At 45.6% G+C, this 23,457-nt stretch overlaps 1 long non-coding RNA gene across 1 annotated transcript; it reads right to left on the bottom strand.

Moving 5' to 3' along the window:
- Positions 1-1,097: 1,097 nt before the first annotated feature.
- Positions 1,098-2,465, bottom strand: LOC141146059 (uncharacterized). Its single transcript, XR_012244720.1, has 3 exons — positions 2,158-2,465; positions 1,898-2,066; positions 1,098-1,130 (listed from the first exon to the last, which is right to left on the bottom strand). It is a non-coding gene; the product is annotated as an uncharacterized lncRNA (long non-coding RNA).
- Between the last annotated feature and the right edge of the window lie 20,992 nt (positions 2,466-23,457).

Genomic DNA, 23,457 nt, shown 5'->3' with positions numbered 1-23,457 from the left:
ATTTTTTGGTCCATTTGTCAACGATTGTTCTACAAGTCAATTTTACTCTGCCTTTGGGGTAAGCCTAGGCTAAGCCCAAAAAAGAGCAAGCTTACGCTTGTCCGAAGGCAGAGTACGATAGAGTCCTTTGCACTCTGCCTTCAGGGCAAGCAGAGTGCAAAGGAGTGCTGTTGTGCATCATATAAAAGACTTTTCAAAAAAAATAAAAAATTAAATAAAGGATTGGGATCACAACTGGTATTTCAAGAAAAAAAAGATTTTATTTTGTGATTACAACTGGTGATAGGTGGTGGTGGATGGTTGATTGCATTGGGGATGTGGGGATTGGGGACGGGGTAACGGTTGGGCCTGGCGATCACTCCCAAAATCTTGCTGGTAGCAGGGTAGAGGGTATGAGGGCTGAAAATGGGAGGTGGAAGGTGGACAATCAGCATACGCTTGCAGGCTATGGTATGTGGTCTGGGACGGCATAGGTGGTGGTTGGCGTGGAGGAGGGGGCTGATAGTGAGAGTGGGGTGCTAGCACTGCTGAGGTCCCAGGGGCCATTGGGGGATCATGAGAAACATTATATGGATCGCATGGAGGTGGCCCGCCACTCAATTTTGCATGTCTGTATTGCATTGCAATACCGTACATGCGATCCATACAAAGTTTCTCTTGGTCTCCCCCAATGTCCTCCAGGATGTGGTAAAGGCTGCGGCAGAAGCAGGCGCGTGGGTTATTGGGGTCTAAAAAGGCATCCATACTGCGCCTCTCCTGCCGCACTTCCTGCAGCAGTGCTAGCACCCTGTCATCAGCCTCGGGATTATAGCCGCCCCTCGCCTGACGTCCACGCCCACGGCCACGAACACCGCCACGACCGCGCTGCTCTCCACTTTGTAAACTGGCAGGAGACGGTGTTTCCACGGCCCTCGATTCCTGCAAAAGAACAAAAATGTTTACATTGACATGTACATGGACAGACAGACAATGAGATAGAAAGGCAGACCGAAGCAGTTACCTCATCTGTGCCCTCAACAACTCCCTCGCTGATCGGTCGTGGAGATCCAGAGGTGGTCATTGGACTGTTTGGTCTCTGAAGCTCTGTATCTTCCTTATCCACCTCTCCAAGTCTAAAATTTGAAGTTGTCCTGCAAACAATACAAATTGTATAAACGATTACTGCGATTACCCCTAACCCTAACTCCTAACCCTAACCCCTAACTCCTAACCCTAACCCCTAAACCTAACCCTAACTCCTAACCCTAACCCCTAAGCCTAACCCTAACTCCTAACCCTAACCCTAACCCTAACTCCTAACCCTAACCCCTAAGCCTAACCCTAACCCCTAACCCTAACTCCTAACCCTAACTCCTAACCCTAACCCCTAACCCTAACTCCTAACCCTAACCCCTAACCCCCTAACCCTAACTTCTAACCCTAACCCCTAACCCTAACCCCTAACCCTAACTCCTAACCCTAACCCCTAACCCTAACCCCTAACTCCTAACCCCTAACCCCTAACCCTAACTCCTAACCCTAACCCCTAACCCTAACTCCTAACCCTAACCCCTAACCCTAACCCCTAAGCCTAACCCTAACTCCTAACCCTAACCCCTAACCCTAACCCCTAAGCCTAACCCTAACTCCTAACCCTAACCCCTAAGCCTCACCCTAACCCCTAACCCTAACTCCTAACCCTAACTCCTAACCCCTAACCCTAACTCCTAACCCTAACCCCAACTCCTAACCCTAACCCCTAACCCCCTAACCCTAACTCCTAACCCTAACCCCTAACCCTAACCCCAACCCTAACTCCTAACCCTAACCCCTAACCCTAACCCCCTAACCCCAACCCTAACCTCTAACCCTAACCCCTAACCCTAACTCCTAACCCTAACCCCTAACCCTAACTTACGGTCTGGTATGGCTCTGCATATTTTGCCTGAGGAATTGGAGATTGGTGTGGTAAACGTGCTTTTTTTTGGTTGGCGCTGGTGCTCCGCTACGTGCCGCCTTGTCTTCGTCCGTGAGGTCCCTCCTGACACGGTCACGTAGGGACTTCCAGCGCCGCTGCATAATTTTACCTAAAATAACATGGAAAACAAAGGGTTAAATATGCAATCTTCATTTACATTACACACAAACAGATCATGCATTCAAGGAAAATAGACTTACTTATCTCCTTTCTTTCAGAATTTCTGATTTGTTCCCAGCCAGGGGTAATCGCAGCACATATGTCCTCCCAGGCTTTCACCTTGCGGATGTGGTCTCCATGCAGTGGATGTGCCACATCCCACAATTCTGGATGGGCCTGTACCGCATTGATTAATGCAACCTGAGAGACTGCACTAGCACTAGCCATCTTGGTGCCAATATCACCACAGTCACACGGCTGTGCAAAGGACTCTTGGGTAATCTAATGTCCAGACAGGAAATTCCTGTTTTTACAGAGATTACAGTGTCCAATCATCTCTTTTTAACCAAAAAACGCCGGAGTTAAAAAACGCGAAAAAACGCCGCGGTCGCGTTTTTGCGCGTTTTTGCGCGTTTTTCCGCGTTTCGCGTTTTTACAGCTCTAGCGCCGCTCCTCGGAACGCACTGGTCCTGGGTTTTTTTTACAGCTTAAAAACGCCTAGGCTATTTGCAGCTCAAAAACGTCTAGGTGGGCATGAATCCATAGACTAACATAGACAGGCGTTTTTAAGCTGTAAAAAACGCTAAAAAACGCGGCTGTAAAAACGTCCATGTGCATGAGGACTTAGATTTACCAAAACAAAATAATATGAGGTCAAACCTAAACACTTGTAATTTGTAAGCAATCAGACAGGCCCTTGCACTACACAGTTGAAGGTAAATCTAAAGGAAATCGAAAAACAAAAGTTGTATAGTGTGTATTCAGTTTAAGTGCAAAAGAGACCAGATGGTGCCTGCAGAGTGAACACTCCTGATTGCAAAAACATCAGATAAATCACACCTCAGGTCGAGCCTTAATACTTCCCAACTGGGCACTTTTACCCCCTTCCTACCCAGGCCAATTTTCAGCTCTGTTGAACTTTGAATGACAAATGTGTGATGATGTGTATCACTGTACCCATATTATTATTATTTCAGGTACTTATATAGTGCTGTCAATTTACACAGCGCTTTACATATTTATCCCCGATCTGAATACTTTGAAGTGCAAAGGATGGATTGGAGCTCTTTTAGACCCCCGATCCCTCCATAAAGAGTACCTGTCACCACCTATTACTGTCACAAGGGATGTTTACATTCCTTGTGACAGCAATAAATAATAAAATAAAACAATTTAAAGCGCCCCGTCCCCGTGAGCTTGCGCAGCAAAGAAAACTCGGAAGTCGCGCCCGCATATGTAAACGGTGTTTAAATCACACATGTGAGGTATCGCCGCGATCATCAGAGTAAGAGCAATATTTCCAGCACTAGATCTCCTCTGTAACTCTAACCTGGTAACTGTAAAAAAAGGCTGAAAGCGTCGCCTATGGAGATTTTTAGGTACCGTAGTTTGTCGCCATTCCACGAGTGCGTGCAATTATAAAGCGTGACATGTTTGGTATCTATTTACTCGGCATAACATCATCTTTCACATTATACAAAAAATTGGGCTAACTTTACTGTTTCGTTTTTTTTAAATTCATGTCCCTTTTCCCAAAAAGTTGCGTTTAAAACACTGCTGCACAAATACCGTATGACATAAAATATTGCAACAATCGTCATTTTATTCTCTAGATTCTCTTCTAAAAAAAATATATATATAATGTTTGGGGGCTCTAAGTAATTTTCTAGCAAAAAATACGGATTTTAACTTGTAAACACCAAATGTCAGAAATAGGCTTAATCATGAAAGGGTTATTATACATTCACATCAGTCCCTGCCCTCAAGCAGCTTGCAATCTAAGGTCCCTAACTCACATTCATACACACTAGGGCCAATTTAGACAGGATCCAATTAACCTACAAGCATGTCTTTGGAGTGTGAGAGGAAACCCACGCAGGCACAGGGAGAACCTGAAAACTCCAGGCAGGTAGTGTCGTGGTTGGGATTCAAACCAGCGAACCTTTTTACTGCTAGGCAAAAGTGCTACCCACTACACCACTGTGCTGCCATATGTATTTTTTTCATTTTTTTCATACAAATAGAGCTTTCTGTTGGTGTTTTTTTTTTAACAAGAAAATATGTTGGTGGTATTTAATCACCACTGGGTTTTTTGCTAAACACTATAATTTTCAAGTGACATTTTCAAACAACACTTGTCCATTCCTCGAATGTACAAAGAATTTGTGTACAAATATTCTTAAGAATATTCTAATCCGAAATTCTATACGTGTATGGACAGCATTAGGCTAGGAGAGGGATGGCTATCAAATTGGAACAAGCAGCTCCAGCTCTTGTTCTCTGTCCTGCGCGTTGTGTTTGTTACAGCCACAGAACAGAGACCTGATTGATCCTAATTAATAAAGGCATTTTTTTCAATCAAATCTAATTAGAAAATAGACCCCATAGTGTTTATATTGTTTAAATATTGATTATTTGAGATTGAATTAGGAGATTCTGTAATATTTTAGGCTTTCAAAAAATGTAATACGTCTGTTAGTTTTCCCAATTTTGTCTGTAAAAAAATTGAGTTTAGTTATTGTGGTGATATTGTTTGCTCTTTGCCCATGTGCTCGGCTGTGTCCAATCACAGCCGATCACATGTAACCAAGAAAGTGCCATTTATCAGCTCTCCTCGCCTCACACTGACAGAGTGTGAGATGAGGAGAGCTGATCAGTGGCATCTTCTCACAGGGAAGATGTGTAAAGGTGATCAGGGCACTGATCATCAGTGCCCTGATTACAATGCAGCCCCAGCAATGCCCATTAGTGACACTAGTCTGTGCCCATCAGTGACACCAGTCTGTACCCATCAGTGAGGCCAATCTGTGCCCATCAGTTATGCCAATCAGTGCTGCCTTTCAGTGCCCATCGGTGCCACCTATCAGTGCCGCCTATCAGTGCTCATCAGTGCTGCCTATCAGTGCCCATCAGTGCCTACCTATCAGTGCCCATCGGTGCCACCTATCAGTGCCGCCTATCAGTGCTCATCAGTGCTGCCTATCAGTGCCGTCTATTAGTGCTCATCAGCAGTGCTGGGACAAGGCCAGGGCGAAGATGGCAAACTGCGCCCCCCGCCCCCCCCGTTTTTCATTCAGATATCCCCGAACAAAGTCAAGGACGTCGTATGACAACCGGCGGGTGGGAAGTGGTTAAAATGCATTTTTTTTTTAACACAAAGTTGTCCATTTATACAATATTTCTAACACATAACATGTACATACCAAAAATGACACCCCAAAATAGATTCTCCTACTCCTCCTGAGTACGGCGATACCACATGTGTGAGACTTCCACAGCCTGGCCACAAACAGAGGCCGAGCATGGCTGGGTATAACTGAGCATGGCTGGGTATCACCGAGTATTGCAGACTATGGCTGGATATGGAAGGGTATGGCTGGGTATCACAGAGTATTGCAGAGTATGGCGGGGTATTGCAGAGTATGGCAGGGTATTACAGAGTATGGCGGGGTATTGCAGAGTACGGCAGGGTATCGCCGAGTATCAGAGGGTATTGCAGGGTATTGCATGGTATTGCGGGGTATTGCAAAGTATTGCAGAGTATTGCTGGGTATTGCGGGGTATTGTGGGGTATTGTGGGGTATTTAGGGGTATTGTGGGGTATTGCGGGGTATTGCAGGGTATTGCACAGTATTGTGGGGTATTGCAGAGTATTGCACAGTATTGTGGGGTATTGTAGAGTATTGCACAGTATTGTGGGGTATTGCAGAGTATTGCACAGTGTTGCAGGGTGTTGCAGAGTATTGCACAGTATTGCACAGTATTGTGGGGTATTGCAGAGTATTGCACAGTGTTGCAGGGTGTTGCAGAGTATTGCACAGTATTGTGGAGTATTGCACAGTATTGCACAGTGTTGCAGGGTGTTGCAGAGTATTGCACAGTATTGTGGGGTATTGCAGAGTATTGCACAGTGTTGCAGGGTGTTGCAGAGTATTGCACAGTATTGTGGAGTATTGCACAGTATTGCACAGTGTTGCAGGGTATTGCAGAGTATTGCACAGTATTGTGGGGTATTGCAGAGTATTGCACAGTATTGTGGGGTATTGCAGGGTATTGCACGGTATTGTGGGGTATTGCAGGGTATTGCACGGTATTGTGGGGTATTGCAGGGTATTGCACAGTATTGTGGGGTATTGCAGAGTATTGCACAGTATTGTGGGGTATTGCAGGGTATTGCACAGTATTGTGGGGTATTGCAGAGTATTGCACAGTATTGTGGGGTATTGCAGAGTATTGCACAGTGTTGCAGGGTGTTGCAGAGTATTGCACAGTATTGCACAGTATTGTGGGGTATTGCAGAGTATTGCACAGTGTTGCAGGGTGTTGCAGAGTATTGCACAGTATTGTGGGGTATTGCAGAGTATTGCACAGTGTTGCGGGGTATTGCAGAGTATGGCGGGGTATCGCCGAGTATCACAGAGTATATCTGGGTATTGCACAGTATTGTGGGGTATTGCAGAGTACTGCACAGTGTTGTGGGGTATTGCAGAGTATTGCGGGGTATTGCAGAGTACTGCACAGTGTTGCGGGGTATTGCAGAGTATTGCGGGGTATTGCAGAGTACTGCACAGTGTTGCGGGGTATTGCAGAGTATTGCGGGGTGTTGTGGGACATTGCAGAGTATTGCACAGTATTCTGGGGCATTGCAGAGTATTGTGGGGCATTGCAGAGCATTAGGGATGGCTGAGCATGGATGGATGGCTGGATGTCACTGAGCAGCGCTGTGGGCACTACACATCCAGCCCACAGCGCTGCGAGAGGGGAATTCTGGGAGGACGTCATAGTACGTCCTCCCAGAGTTAAGCAACCGCCCTGTAGCCGTCATTCGGCTATGGGCCGGTTGTTAAGTGGTTAAACAGCAGCGGTGGTCATTGGTCATTAACCTCGCCTCAGCCTCCTCCCCTCCCCCAATCCAGCCATTTATTAATCTGTTTTTTAGTGTTTACTTACACAAGTTCAGACTCAGAAGTTCTGAACTTGTGTAAGTAAACACTAAAAACAGATTAATAAATCTGAGGCGAGGTTAATGACCAGTGACCACCACTGCTGAAGATCTGAGTCAGAACACTGGCAGTGGCACACACGGGCACTGCAATCTTCTACCTTCGCTTCCTTCCAGATTGAATCCAGCAGCAGCTACTAGAGCCTGCCTGCCAGCCAGCCAGCTAGGCAGGCAGCAGCTCCTCAGCTCCTCTCCTCTCCTCACCTCAGCTCAGCTCAGCTCAGCTCAGCACGGCTCGCTCGCTCCTTGAGGTGACAGCGCGCCGACACAGCTCCCGCCTCCCTGCGCTCCTCTGCATCCTCCCACCTCACCTCCGGCCGTGTGTGACGTCACGGCGCTGGCAGGGACTACGGCACTCCTCCATAGGGGAGTAAACTGTAACAGTGTAGTTTGTGCTGAGGGAAGGGAGGATGCAGGAGCACACAAAGGCAATTTGTACAGTGCCGCTGGGGACTGTAAATGCACTGGACTGTTGTATTATTGTACACATTGGCGGGCGGCGGGCGTGGCAGAACGTCACCTGCAGGCTGCGCCCCCCCCCCCTATAGCAAATGGTAGCGCCCAGGGCACGTGCCCCTTCCGCCCCTGCCTTGTACCGGCCCTGCTCATCAGTGCTGCCTATCAGTGCCACCTATCAGTGCTCTCTATCAGTGCTCCCTATCAGTGCTGTCTATCAGTGCTGTCTATCAGTGCCCATCAGTGCTGCATATTAGTGTCCCCTCATCAGTGCCCTTCAGTATCGCCTTATCAGTGCCCATCAGTGCAGCCTATCAGTGCCCATCAGTGCAGCCTCATCAGCACACATCAGTGAAGGAGAAAAATTTTCTGACAGAAACTAAGAAAGATGCTGCAAAGGCAGGGGGATTCCCAAATGGGTACCTCACAGCAAGCGTTTTTTTTTTTTTTTTTGAAACACAAATGCACTATAGACCCTCCCAGTCTTCAAGGACAATATTGTCAAGATAAGAGGGAAAAGGGAGCGCTTTCGCCGCGCAAGATGGCTTATGAGGTATCGGCTCTCTGCCGCAGCCACCGCTGCATCCCCCATCTTGAAAGGTTCCTGCACAGATGTAATAAGTGCGATAACCAGCGCTTTTTCGTGCCCTACTGCAGTCATCCTCACTCCCTGACAAGATAGGGAGCGTGGCCACCACCCCGCAAGGTGGGCCATGTCCTCAGAGCCAGATAGGAGACAGAGGGGGGAGGGGAGGGGAGGGCAGGGGTACCAATACTAGGCTATATGCCTAAGCGCTACCCCAAAAAACACAGGGGGAGGGGGCCACCAACTGGAACCCACCCCACCCGAGGTCCACATATGGAATGCCGCCTGAGGCCCCTCACAGGGGGCACAGGCCAAGGCCCCTTTACAGGGGGCACAAAACAGAGCCCCTAACAGGGGGCACAAACCGGGGCCCCTCACAGGGGGCAAATACCGGGGCCCCTCACGGTGGCAAATACCGGGGGCCCTCACAGGGGCAAATACCGGGGGCCCTCACAGAGGGCAAATACCAGGGGCCCTCACAGGGGGCAAATACCGGGGCCCCTCACGGTGGCAAATACCGGGGGCCCTCACAGGGGCAAATACCGGGGGCCCTCACAGAGGGCAAATACCAGGGGCCCTCACCAGGGGCAAATACCGGGACCCCTTACAGGGGGCAAATAATGGAGCCCCTCACAGGGGGCAAATACCGGGGCCCCTCACAGGGGGCACAGACCAGGGCCCCTCATCGAGGGCACATTCTGGGGCCCCTCACAGGGGGCACCTACCGGGGCCCCGCACGGGGGCACAGACTGGGGCCCCTCACAGGGGGCAAATACCGGGGCCCCTCACGGTGGCAAATACCGGGGGCCCTCACAGGGGCAAATACCGGGGGCACATTCTGGGGCCCCTCACAGGGGGCACCTACCGGGGCCCTGCACGGGGGCACAGACCGGGGCTCCTCATAAGGGCGCCGATCCAGGAGGCCACAGAAGCCATGGCCCAATAGGTACAAAAACGTGGCCCAGTAGGCCGCAAAAGCTGCGGGCTAAATTTTGGCCGCCCGCCGCAAGCTCAGTAGGCCAATAGGCTGAAAAGCCATGGTAGGCCGAAATTTTCAGCCGCCGGCCACGAGTGAATTAGGCCGCAAAGCCGCGGCCTAAGTTTTCAGCTGCTGGCCGCAAGTGCGGTAGGCCGCAAAGTCGCAGCCTAAATTTTCAGCCGCGAGAGCGGCCCCCCAGCTGGTAGGCCGCAAAGCCGCGGCCTAAATTACGGCAGCCACTCACCTCCCAGGCCCAACCCTAGATGCCCCCCAGTAACAACGCGAAGGTGGAAAAGGGGAACCATGTTCCAAAGCCCCTAGGCCAGGAGCCTGGGCCTCACCCGGGATAGGGGGGAGGAAGGGGGGAAGGAAGGGGTGAGGGGGGTGGAGGAGAACCCCTGGAGGGACCGACCACCCCAGGGAGTACACGCGCCTCACACCACTCCGGGGAAGGAGAGGAAGGGACCCCTTACTTACCTCTCCAGCGAAAAGCGCGGGTAACGCTCCCAGACAGATCCTTCTCACCACCGAAGTGGGGGGGCTGATGGCCATGTGGAACGCTGCGACACAGGCCGAGACCCGGTCGTATGCGACCTCGCAAGACGTTTAACTTACAGGGCCAGCCCCTGTCCAGTGGGGCTATTTCGCGGCTGACCTAGCGCGTAGCTGTCATCTGCGCGCGCTTGCTGGCCAGATTGAGGTGGTCACTGGATCAAGCGTCCAGCCCGTCGCCCAGCCCGGCAGTTGATTGTAGATCTCACCGGAAAAAATCCAGGAAAAAGAGAAAATAACAAACAACAAAAAAATTCCCAGGACTAGAGATCCCAGCAGGGAACTAGGTCCTTACTCCTGACTAGGCAGAAAAAAAACTGAATACCTAGAGCAGGGAGGGGGTTACATACTGACGAAGGACAGCCCATGGGCGTAGCCAGGGGTTGTTTTTTTGTTCTGCCTAGTCCTACTCCTGCGGAGATAATATAACCCCACCGTACTGTCTGAATAAAGAAGGCTGTGTCTGTCAATGAACGAATGAGAAAAAAACGTTTTTCTTAGTTTCTGTTATAAAAGTTTGTGAATAAGTAATTTTTCTCCTTCACTGATGTGCGCTGATGAGGCTGCATTGATGAGTACTGATGAGGTGGCACAGATGAGGAGGCACTGATAGGTGGCACTGATGAGCAGACACTGATGAGCACTGACTGGCATCACTGATGGGCACTGTTGGAGCTGTACTGATAATCAGGGTGCTGATTATCTGTGCAGGTCTTCCCTGTGAGGAAATGCCACTGATCGGCTCTCCTGACCTCACACTTTTTCAGTGTGAGGAGGGGAAAGCTGATAACAGGCATTTCCTTGTTTACATATGATCAGCTGTGATTGGACACAACTGATCACATGGGTAAAAAGTTGCATCATCGGCTCTTTACCGAGATTGGGAATCCACCGTGTCTTGGGGACACAGTGCACTGCCGATTGCCATGCTGTGTGCCTAGAGTGGGACAACTTCATATGTCGCTGATTGGAGTGGAGAGAGACTAGAAAACTTCACTGATCCCCCCTAGCTAGAGTGAACCTGGAAGCAACATGTAAAATGTCAATTTTCCTGGCTCTTGTGTGCAGGGAAGAAGCTAATGGAGCATGATCTGTGCTCCATTAGATTCAGTGGAAGACATGTGAGACATGAGACCCCTGATGTCTCATTAAAGAGAGCCTGTCACATAGGGGACTTTTTGACCCATATTTTTGACCCGCTAAAACATATAACGTTTTAGTAAAAATAAAAGTAAAGTTGCACCCAAGCATTTAAAAATTCCCTCACTTACACACATGCTTGAACATAAACACACCCATCAGAGGCACCTGTGTGTGTGTGTAAACTAAAAATTCTGAATGAATCTTCTGCACATTGTTATATACCATATCTAGCAAACTTTGCATAAAAAGACGATTTTCAGTTCACATATATTGCAATACATGTTTAAGCTGGCCAACTGTGTCAAAGTAGACCCTCCCTGATCAGTCCGTACCCTACTCTATTCCTATTACTGCTCTACTCTGCAAAATGAAAATACTTTCTTATAGCATACTTCAGTAGATATAGTGCCAATATGGGGCAAATAGACAAGCTGTAGGAGAGCTACAGGTTCAGGTCTGGTCACTGACCTGTACTATGCAATAGAAATGAGATATACCTGTGCTCAAATGCAAATACTTATACATATATATAATGTATCAGGTGTTAAAAGGGCGTGAACATATGTTAACACTAAATATTCTGAATGAACCCTCTGCGCACTGTTATACTCCCTTTCTAGACAACTTTGCATAAAAACAGAGATTTTTAGTTCACATATATTGCAATACATGTTTAAGCCAGCTAACTACGTCATATAATCCCTCTCTGACCAGACCTACACTACTATACTTCTACTCTACTCCTACTTTACTCTACTCCTATTCAACTCTACTCCACTCCTTCTTTACTCCTATTCTACGCCACTCTACTCTAATTCTACTGTACTCATTCTCTACTTCTACTTTACTCTTTTCTTTTACTGTACTCCTACTCTACGCTACTCCACTTCTTCGCTAGTCTACTACTCTCCTCCTACTCTACTCCTACTCTGTTTCAATTTACTCTAACTCTACTATACTCCTACTCCTCTCTTCTCTACTCAACTCTACTATACTCTACTTCTGCCTACTCTATTCTGTACGCAACTGAACCCTCGCCATTGTGCTGTATACCCATTCTAGCAAATATTGCATAAAAACAGGAAGTATTAGTTTACATGAATTGCAATACTTGTTTAGGGTGGCCAAATGGAAAAAATAATCCCTCTGTGGCCAAGCCTTATTCTGATCTACTGTATTCCATTTTTAACATTTTTTTCTACTCCTCTTCTAGTTCTACTCTACTCCTCTTTTACATCTACCCCTCCTCTACTCCCCTTCTACATCTACTACTCTTCTCCCCTACTTCTCTTCCACTTCTACCCTTCTTTTCCCCTACACATTTTCTACTTCTTCCCTTCCCCTTCCCTTACTCTTCTTCTACGTCTACTCCTTTCCCCCCCTACTCCTCTTCTCCCCTATTCTTCTAGACCGAATATGAGAAAAACATTTTTATTGATAGAAATCAGATGGTCCAACCAAAATTATGCTTTTGTGGGCTTGGGTGGTCGTAGTGATGGACGCTTGTGTTTCTTGGGAAATGGTGTAATTTTTTTTATTATCTAGACAGTGAATAAAATGGGGCCTTAGGAGCTTTGTGACATACTTACACTCTCTGGGTTACCTCCAGGAGCCAAAAGCTCAACCAAATTTGAAGCTGAGTATATTAAACAACTGTAATCATCCGCTGCCTGCTGGTTTACTTTAAAACATTTGATGTGTTTTAGAGGGTCCTGAAGAAGAACTTCATAGCTTAGAATTTCACTGCCTAGGTAACTGTCAGCCATCACCAATTGTTTACCATCACAAGCAGGGACAAAAGCATGTCCTACCTTATAATCAAGGTGCAACTGAATAGTTGGTTTTAACACAGGTGGTACACATTTGCCAACCATTCCGAAGCGCATATTTTTGAATGACTTCCTCAGTACAGCAACTACAGCCCAGCAAACAGCAAAGCTGACAGGCTGACCATTTTGAATGTCAGCCTTGTCCTCCATGCTAAGCCCCAATTCTGGGATCCAGGCTGTAGTAGGGACCTGATTTTTGTTCTTCTTCCTCAATGTCTGCGGCTCACTGTCTTCACATGAGGGCCTCTTTCTTGTCTTCCTTCCACAATCCTGCTGGTATTCCAAAGTAGGCGGATCCTCTGGAGTGCGGCTTGTCCAAGCTGAAGACGATACATTAACTAAAATGTTATTGTATGCATTGCTACTTTGCTATAAACTTTATATTTATATAATATAGACTAAAGTACATGCTATACATTTATATGAACCATAACTTACAAACATAGTGCAGTGAAAGATATATATAATCCTTAATAATGTGCAAACGTGTCAAAAACTGTTAAGATGAAATTAATTAACAATCAATAATAAGTAACACCCCTTTCATAAAGTGTATCAATATGGACCTCTTATATTAATCACCTCAATAGAGGGCACATTCACCCAGGCCATTTTTCAGCTTTCAGCGTTGTCACTCTTTGAATGACAATTGCGCGGTCATGCTACACTGTACCCATGTGAAATTTTTATCATTTTCTTCACACAAATAGAGCTTTCTTTTGGTGGTATTTAATCACCTCTGGGCTTTTTATTTTTTTCTAAAAAAAAAGACCGAAAATTTTGAAAAAAAAAAAGTTTTTCTTAGTTTCCGTCAGTAAATCTTGTAAATAAGTAATTTTTCTCCTTCACTGATGGGCAGTGATGAGGCAGCACTGATGGGCACTGATGGACTGCACTGATGGGCACTGATGAGGTGGCACTTATGGGCACTGATTAGGTGGCACTGATGAGGAGGCACGAATATTCTGCACTTATGGGCACTGATAGGTGGCACTGATGAGCACTGATAGGTGGCACTGGTGGGCACTGATAGGTGGCACTGATGGGAACTGATAGGCGGCACTGGTGGGCATGGATAGGTGGTACTGATGTGTGGCACTGATGGGCATTGATGGGCAGCACTGATAGCCAGCACTGACTGGCATCACTAATGGGCACTGCTTGGTGGCACTAGTGGGCACTGATTGCTGACACTGGTGGGCACCCATTGCTGGAACTAGTGGGCACTCATTGCTGGCACTGTGGGGGCTTTATTGTAATCAGGGCACTAATGATCAGTGCCCTGATTACATATCTAGATGTCCTCTGCGAGGAGATGCCGCTGATCGGCTCTCCTCGCCACACAATCTGTCAGTGTGAGGTGAGGAGCGCTGATTACCAGCATCTCCATGTTTACATGTGGCCGGCTGTGATTGGACACAGCCGATCACATGGTTAAAGAGCAGCGGCTCTTTACAGAGATTGGAGTCTTTATTCTTATCTCTCCAGCCTCTTGTTCACGTCTGTGTGTTGTATCACAAGAGTCAAAGAACGAGCCGGTACTTCTAGGCATTGCGCTAAAGGACAAAAATCAGGGCTGTATTACTTGCCGGAAAGTCCTGATAAAGAGTTGTCAGGTTTGGTGATGGACTAAATGTCTTCCTTGGGGTTCATCTGGAATAATGTTGCTGTAAAGGATTATTGCATACATTTGGAATGTGTATATTGGTTATTGCATTAATTTTGTATTAACCTCTTGCTGACCACCCCATATACATTTACTGCTGGGCGCCGGCTCCTCTGCGCTGAATCATGTACCTGTACATGATTCTGCACTTCTGGGTCTGGAGCGTGCACGCGTGCCACCGGCGACCCGCTCCTGCTGTGTCCAATACCAGCGGGTCCGGCAGACTCGATGTCCACTGGCACCCAGTGATCATTCAGGAGAGAAGCAGAGCGGCGGTCTGCCTATGTAAACAAGGCAGATTGCCATTCTGTCAGAATTTTAGTGAGCTTGTGTTTCTGCTAAGCAAGAAAACAGATCTCTGCCTTCCCACAAGCACCTCCCCCACAGTTAGTAAACACTCCCTAAGCACACATTTAACCCTTTCAGCGCCCCTGATTTTAACCACTTCCCTGCCAGTGCCATTAGTACAGTGACAGTGTACATTTTTAGCACTGATCACTGTATTAGTGTCACTGGTCCCCATAAAAGCATCACTTAGTGTACGATTTGTCCGCCGCAATATCACAGTCCTGCTATTAGTTGCTGATCAACGTCATTACTAGTGAAAAAATAAAAATATATAAAAATTCCATAAATATATCCCATTGTTTGTAGACGCTATAACTTTTACGGAAACCAATCAATATACGCTTATTTGGGATTCTTTTTTTTACCAAAAATTTTTTTATTGGATATGTTTTATAGCAGAAACTAAAAAAAATATTGTTTTTTTTTCAAAATTGTCTGTCATTTTTTATTTATTGTTTATTATTTTGTTTATAGTGCAAAAAATAAAAACCACAGAGGTGATCAAATTCCACCAAAAGCTCTATTTGTGGGGATAAAAATGTATTGGGGTACAGCGTCGCATGACTGCGCAGTTGTCAGGTAAAGTAGCTCAGTGCCTAATCGCAAAAAATTGACTGGTCATGAAGGGGGGGGGGGTAAATCTTCCGGAGCTGAAGTGGTTAAATACATTTTTTACATAAGGATTAATGCTTGAGCTTTGATTTTTTGAATTATGTTTATAGCCTGTATTCTTTGCTGTTTAACTTCATGAGATAATTTACCAAGATTTCTAGGAGAAAGACAGGATCTGCATGACCTATTGTTTGGCTTATAAAGTAAAAGAGCAAAGATTATGTGTGGAGTACTGGTCTCTTGTAAGTGTTCAGACCTGAGAAGTGCACCATTGGAGGAGGTCACATGCTCCTCCATGTCAAGATGCAGTATTATGCAGTGGCTGCATAAAACGATAATTCTCCCGCTCTACAAGACTCTGGTCCGGCTGCACCTGGAGTATGCTGTCCAGTTCTGGGCACCAGTCCTCAGGAGGGACGTACTGGAAATGGAGCGAGTACAAAGAAGGGCAACAAAGCTAATAAAGTGTCTGGAGGATCTTAGTTATGAGGAAAGGTTGCGAGCACTGAACTTATTCTCTCTGGAGAAGAGACGCTTGAGAGGGGATATGATTTCAATTTACAAATACTGTACTGGTGACCCCACAATAGGGATAAAACTCACTCATTACAATTAGAAGAAAAGAGGTTTAACCTTAAACTACGTAGAGGGTTCTTTACTGTAAGAGCGGCAAGGATGTGGAATTCCCTTCCACAGGCGGTGGTCTCAGCGGGGAGCATTGATAGCTTCAAGAAACTATTAGATAATCACCTGAATGACCGCAACATACAGGGATATGTAATGTAATACTGACACATAATCACACACATAGGTTGGACTTGATGGACTTGTGTCTTTTTTCAACCTCACCTACTATGTAACTATGTAACTATGTAAGACATAAGGGTGGAGAAACATGGCAAAGCTAAATATGAGTGTGTAAATGGTGAGCTGTAGAAAGGCCTGCCTGAAAAGGGAAGTTTGCAGAATTTTATTAAAGTGTTTGTAAAGTCACAATGTGACTTTACTGGCAACCCCTCTGGATTATGCAGTTATTAACTACAGTGTATGTGGTTTTCTTTTAAATGACAAAGCTTAATACCTTTTCTCACACAGCAGCTGTGTGGTCATGAGATCTTTCCCCGATCTATAGAGAGCAGTGGGAGGTGCTGAAATTCCCCTGTGATGTGAGCCGGCCAGCAGAGGGAAGTCACGGGACCGCACAGCGGTGGTGTGTGAAAGGGTATTTGGCCTTGTCATTTAAAAAAACTCATACACAGTAGTTATTAACTGCGTAATCCAGAGGGGACACAAGTATTTTTGCTGCATATTGCAGTGGAAAAGCGGCTGGAAGGTGGAGAGGAGATCGGCTCTCATGCTGGCAGGCAGAGAGGGAGGGGGAGAGGGGAGAGACTCACAGCAGACAGCGGATGACAGAGGCACGTAAACTGACCACGGTATCATGGCTCAGCAGCCATGATTACTGTGGTCAGCACACACAGGGGGACACAGGAACTGGCAGGATAAACCAGATATATTTCAAAATAGAAAGGGTCAAATTACACGGCACAAGCACTGTGATATAGATTTTTTTTAGGGTTATAACCACTTTAATAATATTGGTGTGGGAGAAAGGACATGAGAGAAATATTCAGGTTTTCATTGCTGACCACTTCTTCTGAAAATGCCATTTAACTGTCTGCACTGCTGAATCCTGCAACAAAAAGTGCTCTATAACTGGAGGAGGTGGGCCTTTCATTCATCTGCCTGTCCTCCAGAAAATGATAGTACAGCTTATAAATACAGCTGTTCTGTGAAGCCCTCAGAGGTTTGTTAGAGGACCTTAGTGAACAAACAGTTATCATGAAGGCCAAAAAATATATAAAGTATGTATTACAAAAATTCACTTAACACTAATCAAAAATATAAAATACCTTCACCAATTTCATTAAAATTAGACAATGTTCCCTACAGACTCAGATGGCCACTACACTCATACATACACCCCCCATTAATATCATTCTATACATTTATCAAATCACTGATAGTTGCTATCAACTAACAAAACACGGACACAATACCCAGAGACAAAAAGTACAAAATAAAAAATAATAAAAAGTAAATAATAATAAAAAAAATATACAGTGTATATATATATACATATATATATATATATATATATATATATATATATATATATATATATATATGTATATATGTATATATATATATATATATATATATATATATATATATATATATATATATATATATATATATATAATTCTAAAACAATAAAAAATAGGAATGGTGACCAAAAACAAAAAACAAACATCAAACACAACTATGAAAAAACAATCAAATGTATGGTTGAATATATAAACAATAATAACCAAAAAAAAAGTGGTTGGCGATGGCATCTCGGACCTTTGACGTGTCCCAGATGATTGCCGGGAGGGAGGGGGGAGATATGATCTCCCTTCCTGTGCCACGGTGCACGGGAGGAAGTGGGAGCTGGAACCCTCTAAAAGGGTATCGGCTCCCCCCCCCCCCCCAGAAAATGACATGCCAAATGTGGCATGTCAGGGGGTCACCTTCCCTTAAAGCGGAAGTTCCATTTTGGGTGGAATCTGCCTGTTTCTCATTGAAGAATTGCTTTGGGGAATCTTTTCTGTTTCCCTCCCTTCTTTTGTATGCTCTGCTAACTCAGAGGAACACACCTCAGACTTCTTGTGAAGATATTTTCTGTGGTGAGGCCATTCGGGAGCCGTTACGAGGAATCATTAGTAATAGCTTTTTTCTATCGCACCCGACTATTAACTACTAGAGGTAGAGCCATAGTGCCATTTTTATCCTTTCCCTTTATTTGTTGATCATGAAGGCCAAGTAACACACCAGGCAGGTCAGGGAAAAAGTCGTGGAGAAATTTAAAGCAGGGTTAGGTTATAAAAAAATACCCCAAGCTTTGAACATCTCACAGAGCACTGTTAAATCCATCATTTGAAAATGGAAAGAGTATTGCACAACTGCAAACCTACCAAGACATGGCAGTCCACCTAAACTGACAGGCTGGGCAAGGAGAACATTAATCAGAGAAGCAGCTAAGAGGCCCATGATAACTCTGGAGGAGCTACAGAGATCCACAGATCAGGTGGGAGAATCTGTGCACAGGACAACTATTAGTTGTGCACTCCACAAATCTGGCCTTTATGAAAAAGTGGTAAGAAGCAAGCCATAAGAATTCCTGTTTTCAGTTTGCGAGAAGCCATGTAGGGGACACAGCAAAAATGTGGTGCTCTGGTTAGATGAGACCAAAAGTTTACTTTTTGGCCTAAAAGCAAAATGCTATGCGTGGCGTAAAACTACATCACCCTGAACACACCATCAGGGACAGGGAAGCTGGTCAGAGTTGATGGGAAGATGGATGAAGCCAAATACAGAGCAATCTTAGAAGAAAACCTGTTAGGGTCTGCAAAAGACTTGAGACCGTGGCAGAGGTTCACCTTCCAGCAGGACAACAACCCTAAACATACAGCCAGAGCTACAGTGGAATGGTTTAAATCAAAGCATATTCATTTGTTTGAATGGCCCAGTCAAAACCCAGACCTAAATCTAATTGAGAATCAGTGGAAAGACTTGAAAATTGCTATTCACAGACCCTCTCCATCCGATCTGACAGAGCTTGAGCTATTTTGCAAAGGACAATGGGCAAAATTTCACTTTCTAGATGTGCAAAGCTGGTAGAGACATCCCCAAAAAGATTTGCAGCTGTAATTGCAGCGAAAGGTGGTTCTACAAAGTATTGACTCAGGGGGGCTGAATACAAATGCACGCCACACTTTTCACATATTTATTTGTAAGAAAATTTGAAAACCATTTATCATTTTCCTTCCACTTCACAATTATGTGCCACTTTGTGTTGGTCTATCACATAAAATCCCATTAAAATACATTTACGTTTTTGTTTGTAACATGACAAAATGTGGAAAATTTCAAGTGGTATGAATACTTTTTCAAGGCACTGCATTAGCACTGCCCACACTAAAGATGGCCACCAAGGTCACCCAATGTTGCAGTATCCATTTGGACCACTGCTCCCCTGGTGACACCTAAGGAGTCTGCAGGGGAACAATGTTCTTTCCATCCTTCACTCCATCTGTAGAGCGGTACAGAAAAACACAGTGCCACCTACAGATTGGAGCATAAACTGCACCTGCCTCCCTGATGACCTCAAAAAGAATCAACTACATTGCTGAATCCACCAACAGTCACTCATGGAAACAGATCCAGCAAATAAGCAAGAACAGCAGACTTAGTTAAGCAAAAAAAAGTTTTTTTTTCTAAGCTGTAATAAGTAAGTGGGGTGGGTAACATTTTAACATTTAAAAGCAGTTTGTTGATAAAATATACTAATATCAATAAGTTATAAACCTTAATTCACAAATAATGATTTGTTGGTATAGTTGATCATTATAGAAAACGGGACACATTTTTAGACCTAGGACTGACTATCAGTGGAAAACAAGGGATGCTGACAACTAAGCCCATATACTGCAGGTTATTGTTAGATCCCACTGGAGCTCTCTTTTGGCTTGGTTGCGATGGCTTGCTAAAGCCTGTGATAAAATATACAAAAGTATATTTTTTCATCTTATGTTTACTAAGGCATTAGCACATGTTTCCCAGACTGCTTAAACTGCAAAAACTTCAGTTACACTGCTGTGAAAACAGACCAGTAGTTCCTTTTAAACTGAGCCAATGCTTCATTTGTCATATCAGATGGGAATAACAAACCATCTAAACAATAATCTAAAATTACCAAGATTTAAGGATTTTAACAATCTCTCCATCAGTAATATATAACAAGAGGCAACTTTTGTTTATGCTTATTTAAGGTGCAGAAGAATACTATACAGATTTTGCTATAGTGTAGTTATTTATAGGTAAAAGGCTCACATTCCTCCTTCTAATAAAAAGCCCTGTCTCATCTTGCAACAATTAAAGATCCCAAACCTTAAAAGAGCAAGTATTGTGTGAGTTTTGGTAAAATAAATTACACTCTGACAGGGGCGGACTGACAACTCATGACGCCCCCGGGCAATAGGAGAAGATTATGGGGACCCCGGGCAATAGGAGATTATGGGGACCCCGGGCAATAGGAGATTATGGGGCCCCCAGGCAATAGATTATGGGGCCACACAGTATACACACAAACATAGACACACAATATACACACACACAGTATACACACACAGAATATGCATACACACACTGAAAAGGTACTGGAGAGGCGGGACAGCTATAATCTTGGGATTTTTTAAAAAAAACAAATTTTTACATACTGTCCCTGGTTTAATTGAGGCTGGCAACCCTGATGGGGCCCCTTAGTGGCATGGGGCCCTTGGGCAGTGCCCGAGTGCCCGAATGGTCAGTCCGCCCCTGCACTCTGATATTTTTTTCACAAACTCCAACCCCGAATGATAAGAAAAGTCAGTCATCAGGTGTGTGTTGGGATGCATGATGTCTAAATTCAGCCCTGGTTAGGTTTATTCATCATATATAACATTCTTATAGCTCAACTCAGCCCTTATTAAAAAATGTATTGGGGTGCTTTGTTTTATCCCACGCACTTATCCTTAAAGTGACACTAAACTCTTGTTAAAAAAAGAAAATTCTATTCAAGTATTTATTCTTAACTCAGAAAGGTACTTTATATTGCTCACAGCAATAGGAATGTAGCCACTCTTTCTTGCACACTCCTGAGATGAACACTTTGTAGTGTATATAGAGCAGTGCATATGACTGCAAGTAACATGCACTCAGTGATGTACCAACGGGGGGGGGGATGGGGGCAGTCCGCCCCGGGTGCCACACATTGGGTGTTGTCAGGCCGGCACCGCTTAGGGGTGTCAGCAGGCCCTGACTGGCCAAAGGGCACACCGGCGTTAGCCTGGTGGGCCGGCACCGCCAGGCCGCATGTCCATGTGGGGCCCAAGGTAGCTGCAGTAGCTGGGCTGCAGTTGGGGCCGGGGAGGCAAACACTACCCAGCTGCCCCATGACTGTGAAGGGAAAGGAGCTGCAATGGATCCCATCGCCTGATGCCATCTGCTGCACTGGAAAGAAAGTGATTGCCTGTGCAGCCTCCCTGTGTGCTTGGATAGGAGGAGCGACGGGGGCAGCTACATATAGAGGAATTGATCTTTCCATATTCCGCCTGCAGCCGCTAAATTTCTGCAGGTGGGAGAGGAGGAGAAGCAGGCATTCAAGGGCTGTAGGAGGAATATGGAAAAATTAATTCCTCTATATGCAGCTGCTCCTCTTATTCAACTTCTTTTGCTGCCCCCCATGCTCTTTGGCCCCCCAGTGCTCTCAGGCTCCCGGAGTGCCCTTCGGCTCCCCCAGTACTCTCTGTCCTCCCTGTGCTCCCTGGCTCTCACCTAGTGCTTTCCGGACCCCCCTGTTCTCTCTAGCCCACATGGTCTCCAGCCCTCCCCCCACCAGTGCTCTCCAGTTCCCTCCCAGTGCTCTTCGGCTCCACAGTGATCTTCAGCTCCCCCAGTGGTCTTGGCCCCCCCGGTTCTCCCTGCCCCCCCCCCCAGTGCTCCCTGCCCCCTGTGCTCTCCACCCCTCGTGCTCTCCAGCCCCCCATGCTCTTCGGCTCCTCCAGTGCTCTCTGCTCCCCTGTGCTCTCCTGCCCCCCCCAAGTGCTCTTCTGCCCCCCCTAGTGCTCTTCTATCTTCTATCATGTCTGCAGTCTCTGACTATCTCTTGTATCATGCCTGCAGTCTCTGACCATCTCTTGTATCATGTCTGCAGTCTCTGACCATCTCCTGTAGTATGTCTGCAGTCTCTGACTATCTCTTGTATATGTCTGCAGTCTGTGGCTTTCTCTTGTATCATGTCTAAAGTCTCTGGCTAGCTCTTGTATCATGTCTACAGTCTCTGACTATTTCTTGTATCATGTCTACAGTCTCTGACCATTTCTTGTATCATGTCCTCAGTCTCTAACCATCTCCTGTAGTATGTCTGCAATCTCTTACAATCTCTTGTATCATGTCTGCAGTCTCTGACCATCTCCTGTATCATGTCTGCAGTCCCTGACCATCTCTTGTATGATGTCCTCAGTCTCTAACCATCTCCTGTAGTATGTCTGCAATCTCTTACTCAAACTTAAACAAATTGCTAATGTTATTAGCTATCTGTTTATTCCAGAGGTAGGACTGTACAGGGGAGGCAGAGTGTAAAAGGGGGCACTTTGATTAGAGAGACGGGGGGGTTGCTAGACTGCAAGGGGCACTGTGATGGGGGGCTTTGAAATTTGTGCAATAAATATTCTTGAAAACATTACAAATTTTTGTGGGTGTTTTTACATTTTAAAGTTGGGGGGTTGCCATATAGGATCCGCCCTAGGTGCCAAATGCTCTAGGCACACCCCTGCATGTGAGTGGAAATGTAGCGCTAGTGAATAAACAGTGCTAATAAACTGTACAAATACATAGATGAACATATACATGAGTGAATAAATCTATACGTGAATAAGTCCCAATTGTGTAAAAATGAAAGGACAGCTAATAAGTCCCAAGTGGGTCAGTCCCAAGGAATGGCGGATACACCACAAACAAAGGATTGTTCGTATAGGGAAACCAGGAACAACTGAGTTTGTATCCGTAGGAAATGACAACAACACTGGAATAAGAATGGGTACTCTTACCAGAACCAATGGACCTGGGTGTCAGCGAAACCAGGTCGAACAGGCATGAATAACTGAAACCGCGATGCAGCAGGAATGGTCCAGGGGATCCTGAAGGGTCATTCAATGAGACAGGAACGGTCAACGATGTCCTCGAAGATCCAGTACTCTCTCAGTAGAATCACAATGATGAAAATAGCCACTGAGCCATGGGAGACCAGATGGAGAGGTCAAACAGGCTCGTAGTGCAGAAGATATGCAAAAAAGAAGAAAGCTTCCAATAGTGCAGATCAAAAAAGTTGGGTTGTTTATTTTCCATAAAAACCAGCATACAGATAAAATGTGAACACGGATAAAAAGCAATATGGGGAGCGGGGCATCACCCCTGCATGCACTGCTCTTTACAAACAAAGGAACTGAGAGATTCTGAGTGTCAGAATAGGAACTTCCACCAGTATCCTGTGCACGGTGTGTTGCATGGACATCTGCGTGTCCAGT

The sequence above is a fragment of the Aquarana catesbeiana genome, linkage group LG05, assembly GCF_042186555.1.
Source record: "Aquarana catesbeiana isolate 2022-GZ linkage group LG05, ASM4218655v1, whole genome shotgun sequence".
NCBI lineage: Eukaryota > Metazoa > Chordata > Amphibia > Anura > Ranidae > Aquarana > Aquarana catesbeiana.
Note: the sequence above shows the minus strand (reverse complement) of the source record. Positions and strands in the feature narration are given on the sequence as shown.